The 11,057-nt window shown below is 41.1% G+C and overlaps 1 protein-coding gene across 2 annotated transcripts in view; it reads right to left on the reverse strand.

The window, feature by feature from the left end:
• Positions 1 to 10,485: 10,485 nt before the first annotated feature.
• The window catches only part of LOC143115187 (rho GTPase-activating protein 4-like), a 13,823-nt gene continuing 13,251 nt past the window's right edge, over positions 10,486 to 11,057 (reverse strand). For both annotated transcript variants that reach the window (XM_076277125.1, XM_076277124.1), the window contains exon 24: positions 10,486 to 11,057. This exon is cut by the window's right edge and continues 349 nt beyond it. The gene's annotated coding sequence lies outside the window, so the exon portion shown is untranslated.

Here is an 11,057-nt window from a genome sequence, read left to right on the forward strand (position 1 = left end):
GGAGGACTCGGGTCAACCAATTGTTTTTCTTCTTTTCTTTTTTCTTTTTGATGAGTAATGAAGGGAACACTTTAAATCTTACAGGATTATTAAACAAAGCTGTTACAAAACTAGAGAAAAATTAAATACAGAAAACTGGTTGAACAAACAGCGAGACACTTAAAGCTACTTAAGTGGAACGTTTGGTCATTAAGGGTGAATTAAGATACCGTGTGGAAAACCTGAGACCAACACTGTCAACACTCTAAATGAAGGGCAGTTTATGGAGAGTTGAGACCAACAGATGGTCCACATTAACCAAAATGGATAACTTCACTGTATGGGACACACGAGGATTCTCGTTCACTTTGTCACCAAGACAACCAGATCTCCAGCTCACAGCCATGTTGGCGAGGCACAGTGAGCAGACTCTGAAAGACAAACACAAACATGGCAAAAGAGAGGATTGGGGATGAAACAGACTAACTGTTCCAGGCCAGATCCATCCTGAAAGCAAATGTCCTCTTCCTCCTTAAAAACATGAACCAATGTAAATACACTGCTGATCAACTAAGTGTTGTAGTGAGACTAAATCAATCTCAAACAAGAGATTGGTCCGGACGCACACGCTCATCTAACAGATGCATTCCATGTGTTGTACTGTACGTGCTCTCACGTGTAACAGTTTTAGAATGTGAAAGGGGTTGGAATGTTGTTTAGATGTCAAATAAAGTGGATGTACTTGTGAGATAATAGGTCCTGCATCGTAAATGTTGTAAAATTAGACGCAACCAAAGAGTTCCCAAATTAATGTAGGTGAAACCTGTGAAGATGGAGACTCTTCAGTGGTGCACTATGCACAGTAGAAGAGCCCAGACTTACTTGATTATCTGGCCAATCAAAGTGCCTTCATATATATTGATACATCACACATCATAGCCTGTTCTGTCACTGTTCCAAATATATTGTAACTACTGCAAAAAAGAGTTTTTTTTTTACTATTGTCTATTGTTATTATTTGCAATACCTACATTTATTTATTGCATTTTGATTAAATGCACCATACTACCTGCGTTTTGTACATGAGATATGTGATCGGTTTGTTGTTTGGTGACGATCAAGTCCACCAGCAGCTTGGTGGGGCCCCTGGTAGTCAGAGACATTTCAGTGAAGGCACTGGCATGTTTCATTCATGTAGACTTACATCATGTGTGAATGAGTCTCACAAACCATTTCTGTGTCTGAAAATGACCCTTTTAAAGATTATATATTTAAAATAATAAATGGATGTTAAATCACATGGGAGCATTTTGTGACTGTCTTGATGGATGAGTGAGAAGTTGAAGTTTATTTAATCACAATCATTTTCATTGTTTGATTTGGCGTGTGACTAATTGGAAAGAATATCTGATGCTGGAGGTGCTGAGACAGCTGATCTGCTCTCATTGTGAGATAGAACCTTTTGTATCCATGTGTACCTTTTTATCGCAGACTTTTCAGTGAGCTCAGAATGGATCTGAGCCCAAGTCAGCTCTCCTCTGAGAACAGGAAGCTTATTTAAAACCGGTCTGAGTATAATGTAAACAACCAGCTCTAACAATCTCACATGGGGCTCTCTGAAAGAATGCACGGCAGTGCAAATATACATTCATCGCATAAGCCTTCAAAGATAGAAGCAGCCATGCCACAGCATCAGACTTAAGGACTCAGTCTTTTTTTCCCCTTTCCTTTCATTTAATGGGGAGAGGGGGAGTGATTTAACTGTACTCGGAGCGAAACCCTTGGTCTCTTAATAATCAAAAACTGTCCGAGCCTCCCAGGTCTGATGAATGGGGTCTCCTGTGTCAACCACAGGCCAGTAGGATTTGGCTGCAGCCCAGCTCAGCCCAGCCCATCCCATCCAAGTCAAGTCACTTTATTTATATAGCAAAACAAAAACAGTTGACACAAAGTGCTTCACAGGTAAGGCTAACTTACAAAAATAGAGAGGAGGATTGACAATCAAATCAAATAAAAAAAGGGAGGGGGGTATAGAAGAAAGGGGGATAGAATCTAAGGGACTTGAACTGCTGGCAGAGAGCTGAAGGTCACCCATTCATTTTTCTGACAGTGTGGTATCAGGATACAGTGTGACAGGGGTATCAGGGTGGAACAGTGATGAGTGGCTCACTTCGGGTAGGTTGTTCTGGAAACATTAGCTGAATTTCTCCAGTAAATATTGTTCGGGTCACACAAGGCCAGTGATTGTCCGGGGGAGACACTCCGGCTATCGGTTTGTCGATACTACGCAGCGCTTTCAAGTGGGAAGCGCTGTAAACCACACATGCAACACATCACTGGAATCAGATCACATCTCCATCAGTGTACACTGCATAGCAATCTGTCCTAACACTTACATCAGAGATTATCCAGAGATAGAGTGACAGCAACAGGGAATTATGGACAACAAGATACTGTAAACACCAGAGTGTGCCGAGCTTGACACAGTCACACAAAACCGCATGCCTGTGGCCCTGCGCCTGATGGCCGCTGACCAGGAGTCTGTGCGGATGTGGGCCAGATGTGGGCCAGGGTGGCCTCAAACTCAGCTGCTGTTGGGGAGAGCTGTAGTCCGCCTGCGTCTCAGATCGGGGGGCTTTCAGACGATGACGCCAGTCCCAGCTCTTTGGCTTGTTTGTTCCAACAGCTGCACAAATTATTTTTGGAGGATTGCAACTGACCAAAAAATGCAGTTACATCAAAGGCATTAGCCATATCTATATATAACAAACCGCTAGCGGAGTGAAGTGAATTAGCTGTTGTCGGCAACTTGGCCATGGGAGTTTGTCAAATGTGAAATACTGTTTTAATTTTGATATGGAGAAAATATTCCCCATAGATAGAGAAATAAATATGTTCTTGACTTTGTCTGATGGTATTTTCCACTGCAATTCTGATGTGTGTGTGTGTGTATTTTAACAAATTCATTCAGCAGGGTCATTCATGGTCGTATGGACGCTGTATATTGAACTTTGTCTCCAACATATCACTCTGTTTAGACTGTTGGAGCTTTTCCCCCATTCAGTTCAGTAAACATCTGCATTTGCATGTCTGGTTGAAAAATGCAGAAAAGAGACTGCATGCTGCTGCAAGCAGTGTCCACGAAATGTCAGCTCCTGTCTTTAGCAGTTTGGGTTTGTGGCCAGACATTGGCTTTACGTCTAGCCCACATGACAACCCACAGCCATAAAAAAATGAGTAGCCAAAGGCAAATATTGTCAAACACAAAGCAAACAATTTTTATTGAGGGCTTCTGGGTTTTTTTATGACCAATATCATTTGGTAGCATCTGACAGCATGTTTGTCCCAGGGGTTGCTCCCTGGAACCAGAGCTCCTGGAACAGCAGACAAACGTCAGGCTCCCTTGTCATACTCCCAGGGAAGTGGAAGGGTTTGTTTCCAAGGGCCCATCACAGGGAAAGCATCTGCTCTGGGTGCCAGTGTAGGGAAGGAGGAGGAGGGGGAGGGGGGGGGGGGGGCGCAAATAAAACCCTCATGAATTGGCCCTTTGAGCAAAATTCTATGAGCTCAGGTTGGCTGCCATGGATGAGTTGACACAAACTTCACACAATCAACAGGCTTCTCCATGAGATCAAGCCAGAACAGTGACACTGACGCTAATGAGTGCTAATAGCACCACAAGACGACATTAAGTGACAGTCAACAAGCGCCATGCTGTCTCACAAACAGATGGCCATTCAGAGTGTGTGCAAGGACATGGCAGAGCTGTTACACATACCTTCACTGTTGGCAAATATCTGTGGCCTGCACTACATTTAGTAGCATTAGCATGGGAGAGGGCAAAGCCACAAAACTAGCTGAGATTGAGATATGCGAATGAGAATTTGACCCCTGAAGCTATCTTACTACTTTAGTTGAACATCACATAGAAAAGGGAGGAGAGGATTATGTGGAGAGCCTGGAGCAGAGATGTCTGCCATGTATCAGTGAGACTCGGCTACAGGCACAGGTGTGGAGGCGGGACCGATGGCTTGTCCACGTGATTGTAATCAAACAGAGCAAATTCAGAGGATGAAAAAAGGCACAAATACCTCAGGAGAGCCCAAGATCCCACTGATGAGTTCAAGCTGACTTGCAGCTGTGATGAACCGAAGGAACATTCCTTGATAACCTACTAGGCTACAGCACACGAATGGGAGATGAGGACGGAGGAGCCCAGACACTCAAAGGAGGCAGCCAAGCGCAGCTGGAGAAATGACAGGCCTTTGTGAATATTCTATGTCCGTCCGTTTGCAAGCTGACACACACTGTGAAACTGGCTATTCTGGCCACCCTGAAATATTGATGCATTTTGTACAGGGTAAGGTGTAGACAGAGGCTGAGATGACCGTGAGTTGTTTATGTGGAAATCATCAGGGACTGAAAACAGAATAATTTTCATTTTGGTTCATTCTGAACAAAAAACACATTTAGTTAGTTATATACAGATATATTTCCGTCCCCATTTCAGTGTTCCAATGTTCCAAGGCCTCTCCTTTAAATGGCAACCGGTTAGAACGTTAGAGAAAAGTGGATAACGTTCTTTTAAACATGGCATTGCCTTCACATATTGATTTATGGCAGGTGGCACAATAGCATAAGCTTGTTTCTGCACAACAGCCTTAAAGCTTAAATCAAAGCACATTAGATGTCAAAGCTAACTGTTAAAAACACTGTGCCTGAATTCCGGCATGGGGCGAGATCTGAAAGTAGGCAATTTACTAATTTACAAAATTACTCTATTTTGTATCCTGCGTTTATATAGGCCAATAATTATTTTAAAATTAAAGTTAAATAATAAAAAAAAGTAAAATAAAAAGGCAAATTCTGATGTAGTGTTTTGCACCTATCCCTATATAATACATACTTTATGAGCACACTGTACACCCACTAAGCCGCTCTACAACCAGGAGTTTGGATGCTAGCTCTTTCCATTTTTATTCACTATTAATTTATGTACAATGTACAACCCCAAAACAGAAAAAGTTGGGACGTTGTGTAAAATGTGAATAAAAACAGAATGTAATAATCTACAAATCTCTTAAACTCATATTTAGTTGCAAAAACGACACAGACAACATATCAAATGTTGAAAATGACAAATTTGACTATTTCATAAAAAATATGTGTTAATTTTGAATTTGATACCAGCAACATGTTTCAAAAAAAGTTGGGATGAGGATAACAAAATGCTGGAAAACAAAAGGAGGAATGTTTCACAACTTATTAGGGTAACTGGCAGCATGATTGGGTATGAAAAAGATCATCCTAGAGAGGCAGGGTCTCTTAGAAGTAAAAATGTAGTAGAAAGAGTATTCATCACTGTGTAAACCTGTGTGCATTAATAATGGAACAATATAATTTTAATGCTTCTTAACCATAGACTGTATATACCATCTATGTTCTTAACATGAAATTGTGAAGTATTTGGGGAGTTTACAGGACATAAAACAATATTATTAAAACATTCAGAAAACCCAGAATTTCGTTCCGCCTAGCTCCACTCATCCATCTGGGATCAATCCATTGAAGTGTTGCTTCAGAAGGCTGGGCCTAATCAAAAAATGCTTGCATATGATTGGATAAGCCACTTGTCCGTCATCTATTGACGTGCTACTTCAAACACTCACATCGAAGCCAACCCGTGACGCTGATAACTCTCACAGTCGCTTCTACGCTATGTCACATCTATGAAACTCCCGCCCTGCGTACTGATTGGCTCTACCATAAAATCTGGTGCAGAAATCACTCTCAACGGAAGAGGTCCCAGATGGATGTGAGTGAAGCTAGGCGGAGCTAAGCGGAACGAAATTCATCTGGCGAGAGTCAGGTTAGCACACAAGGGATAGAGCTGAAAAACAAATTGGATGGCCGTGGTCTTTTGGACCTCAGATGGCACTGCATCAACACCAGACCTGCTTCCAGACCTTTATGGGCTCAGGAAAACCTCTGCTAACCATTGTCTATGTGCACAGTTTGCTACTCAATTCAAAAACTGCAGCCAAAATTGTAACAGCCAAAATTGTATTGAGACATGATACAGAAAATACCACCGTCTTATCTGAGCCTGAGCTTGTTTAAAATGGACTCAGGTAACATGGAAAAAGGTCCTGTGGTTAGACCAATCAAAATTTGCCATTCTTTTTGGAAATCATTGACATCATTAGTGCCTACAACATGGGCATCTTGCACATTTGACAAAGCACAATCAATTCTGGATGATGTATACAGGTTTTTTTAGAAACATATACTGCCATCAATGTCTTTTGTAAACCTTGAATATTTCAGGAAAACAATGGCAAAATGAATTCTCCACATATTTAAATAATATTTATCCACAGAGGAAGAGAGTCCAGGTGCTAAGATGGCCTGTCTGCTGTCCAGATTTGTCAAATTAGGTCTATAATGGAATGAAAAACATAGACACAAGAATACCCCATACTGTTGAGCAACTGAAATCCTATATCGGGGAGTAATGGGAAAACATTTCATTCTCAAAACTCTAGAAAATGGTCTCCTCAACATTGGTCCAGTTCCTAAACATTTACGGAATTTTGTTAAATGAACAGGTAAAGTGGTAAACATGCTCCCGTCCCAACTTTTTTTGAAATATGTTGCTGCCATCAAATTCAAAATTATATAAACATATATTTTCCATGAAATAGTACAAATTTTAATTTTTTTAACATTTGATACGTTGTCTATGTCCTTTTTGCTGCTAAATATGGATTTACGAGACTTGTATGTTATCACATTCTGTTTTTATTTGCAGAACGTCCCAACTCTTTCTGTTTTGGGGTTGTATATACTATTGTTTATGTGTCAGGGAATCATATGTATGATGTCAATATGCCTCATCATGTATGCTAAATGTGTTTTATCTTTGTAGGTGTATAAACTCATGTGGTTGATCCTGATTCTCTCTTCTCCACCTTTCCTCCTTTCCCCACTTCCTTCTCCCCTCCCTCTCTACCTCTCTACCCAAGATGGACCCTCCCTGAGTGGAAGATATGCTCAAAGTTTCCTCCTGTTAAAGACAGTTTTTCCTTGCCCCTGTCACCTTAGTGCAGTGTTTCTCAAACTTTTTCATACCAAGGACCACTTAACCAATAAAAAAAAAATCACGGACCACCTAGCTAAAAAAAACTACTTCAACAGTATATTACACAATAGGCCTACTCACTGAACCACTTTGCTTATTGTGTCAGAGGATTAATATGATTTAAACTGGCATAGCTTACATAGGCAGTGTTGCAGAACTGTTTGGATTTACATACAAGTTGGTTCAATATTGCACCTATATATTTTACCACGTCTGCTCGTGGACCACTTGGGATAGCTTGATACACTTTGAGAAACACTGCCTTAGTGCTTTCTCTTGTGAGTTCAGGCTCTGAGAGAATGTCAATGGTTGCTCTCATCATAACAGTAAAATTGAATTGCATTGACTGAAGTGGCAGGTATGCCCCAGGACAGCCGCTTGTGACGTGACTGTTTCTGCTGCAGGGATCAGCTGGGAGCTGGTATGCCCACCAGGCTCCTCAGAGAGCAAAGATCCATGCCAAGAAACACAACACAGAGAAGATCAGCTTCCATCCCACTACACTTTAGTCATGTTTATCCTCCAGTCAAGAGCAATAGTCCACCCTTTCACATTTGTTTATATTCCCTCCACCTTTTCTAAGGCAGTGCATTACCTCCTAATAAGCATGTAATGAGTTACACCTTGGGTATTAAGCTGACCTCAGACAACCTATCTACTCACAGATAGCCAAGTGATCAAAAATGGCCTCTAAGAGCAGGAGAGCCTCACCCTAAGGCTATAATGTATTAAACGCCTTAGTATGTTTGTATTGACATCATTGGAAGCTCAACTGCAATATTACTTTAACTTAATTTAATCTTAGCCACTTCTACTTTAATCAGGACCAACTTGTAGGCTGAAATCCTTTGAATTATTGTACACCACCCCAGAAAAAATAGCCATCAGTAGTAATAAAACACAATACAGTAGGTAATACCAATTGCATGCAGGCTGCAATTTGTTTTCACCGTCCTTCACAGTCCAGATTCAAAGGACACTTGGCATGCAGTCCTTCACATGCATACATGGAAAACCCGTTGGTGCTAAGAGCCAGTGGACGTGTTATTTTAACCTTGGAGAACCATGAGCATGAATAAATGTAAACAGGATGTAAAGGAGCTTATGGAGGGGAGCGATGACGAGCCCAGTAGGAGCTCCGTCCCAGTTTATTTGTTCATACCACTCCCGTTCTCTAATCCACTTATCACCCAGCCAAGACAAAAGCCCAGCCTCTCGCTTTACACTGTTTTTGTTAGTTTAAGACATCTTCCAGAGATACAAGATAATGGGGAAGGAGAGAGGGGGGAGGGGGGTGGCTGTCATATATGGCTGTCAGACATGAGAGAGGTGGATGTGGGATGGGTACATGAGACTATTGTGTGGATGGAAGTTTTTGAGAACATTGCTGAAATCTGAGAGGCTACTTTTCTTTAGGTTCGAGCCCTAGATCAGGGGTGTCAAACTCATGGTCATTCCAGGCCACATCAGCATTATTGTTGCTCTCACAGGGCAGGTAGTAATGATGTAAATGTATCATAATTTGTATAGTTTTATTGCACAATTGCCTCTGCATTCTATAATTATTGATTACGAACTAATTAACTGGCTTTGAAAGTAGAATTACGGCAAGCAGACATTTAAGTGTACTGTTGTACAGTTAATTTATTTATTATTATTATTTTTTAAAGAGTTTGGTTACAAAATATATTATCAATGTGTATGCATTTTCATAGATGTAGAAATATCCTGTATGCGTACCCACTCATATTTCTCTGTGTTATTATAACATATGCTATTAATTATATTATATTAATTATAAAAAATCCTCATCATCACTCTTCCATCAGACACCAATTTTTAAGCAAATATCAAGTGTAGGCTACTCTGAAAAGCTCTTGCGGGCCGCATAAAATGACATGGCCTTGAGTTTGACACGTGCCCTAGATCATCTTCCAGGTACACAAGGAGAAAGACTGTCGAAGAACAGTCTGGGGAGGGGGTGATAGGCAGTGAGGGGCCTTGAGTCTTATTTACTAGCTGAAGGACCCATTCATGCTCTTATGCAAGAAGCATAGATGTCCAAGCTCTTGCATAAAGTGAAGAGCAACTCAATTTGTGAGCCAGCTCTAAGTGAGGTGATAAATCCTAAACACACATACAAACTGACACGAGCTGATGTCTTACACTATCAGGATGGATGAGGATCCGGATTGCAAACGCTGTATGAAGACACATAGAAATCATAGACATGGATCTACACTGCCCCTGTGTGTTCATGAGGGAGAACTACAATGTCTTTTGGGCTCAGTATGGAATTATTAGTGTGTACAGGTTTTAACTGTCCTTTCTTCAGTGGTGTCAAGGGTCTGTACATTCTCAAGTCTTCATTGAGCTGCCAATGACTGCTTAGGAAATACTTTTGCTGATGTCGATTTTCATGTAAGTGACTATAGGCAATGTGGCTGTTGTTGAGGTGTTTCACAGCTCTGGATTTGTACCAGTTCAATGAGAGGCAAGTCATAAAGTAATGGAAACTGGGCACAAATGTACATGACCTTTATAGGGTGAGGATCTTATGGCTCTAATTTTGCTAGGCTTAATGTCTTCATTTAGCCTTCCACCACCCTGAGCTGTTCATGATGTGAACTATGAGCTAACCCAATCATTTTCAATACCAAGGCTCATTAGATGCTGTTCTGGCCTAGCAAGCGCAACAAAACATGCAAGTACTGGCTAAGCAAACAACAAATCATGAAATTACACATACACAAAGCATAAAATAAATGAAAACAAATACTATCTGCATAGTTATTGTCAGCATTTGTGAAATAATAGAAACAGTATTGTTATTAATAGAAAATGGAAGCTCAACATGCTTGTGAATGACAGCACATTAGCCTTGGCTAACCTAGCCCAATCACAGCTAGTAGCCTCACTCAGAAAGTCTTACATCCACTTCGATTACTCTGTCCAGGCTTGGAAGGAGAGGGACGGACAGATATCAGTATTTCTCTCAAATTCTAATTGCAGGCTCCGCTACCCTATTGGATTGTGCATACGTCTGTTTTCCATGCACTGTTTGCTGTGTCATACTTGTGCTTTAGGAGAAAGGAGGAAGTTAACTGTGCAAATAAGGAGGTTGTGAACTTTCTTTCCCAAGACAAAGGAAAAAAATGACAACTTTCAACATCGAATTGATTGTCCCAAGCATTGACCTATTCTGACAGCTGACCTGTCAGTAAGGTCATGATCCACTTGAGTCACACTTCCATGCATGACTTTGCAGTTACACAAACCAGACAAAGCGGAATTGAAATCTATTGTCTGTGAGTCAGAAGAAGCAACGGTTTGTTTCAGAGAAGTGCCAGAGGGCTACATGCAAATATAAATACTCCCAATTTATTTCCAACTTTCAGTTTACAGACTGGTACAACCAATTCCAATCCACATAATTTAATTTTTACCAGAAAATACAGTATTGCATTAGATCCAGCACTGGGAGTTATAAATCTCAACTGGGCATTCATGAAGTGGTGTCGTAAAAAAAAAAAAAAGACTACAGAGATGGTCTGACTGATGTCATCTGAGTGCCACAGATAAGAGACAAAGCCACCATACCACTGTGTGCTCAATATAGCCTCCATTACATCGAGGCTCTAGATTCACACCACACCAGGCGCTTGACAGAACCCTCATCACAATCGGGCGATTTGGAGCATCTGAAAGGTTGCAACCAGCACAACTGTCTTCTGTACGTGACTGTAAATGCAGGAGACCAAAAAAACAGTCCTCCAGTTGATAAAGTTGCCTGAACCAGCGACTAGACTAATTCTCTACGGTCATTGCATTCTCAGTACACAGAGACAACCACTAGGTGTCACTCAAGGGATGGGTCCACTCTGATTACCCTTAGAAAGATCTACTGTGCACAAAAGAAACACTTCCAGTTCAGGCC

The sequence above is a fragment of the Alosa pseudoharengus genome, unplaced genomic scaffold (assembly GCF_046254945.1).
Source record: "Alosa pseudoharengus isolate Yale_2024_CS ecotype anadromous, Long Island Sound unplaced genomic scaffold, YU_APseudo_1.1 YU_APseudo_1.1_scf_9, whole genome shotgun sequence".
In the NCBI taxonomy this organism is placed as follows: Eukaryota; Metazoa; Chordata; class Actinopteri; order Clupeiformes; family Clupeidae; genus Alosa; species Alosa pseudoharengus.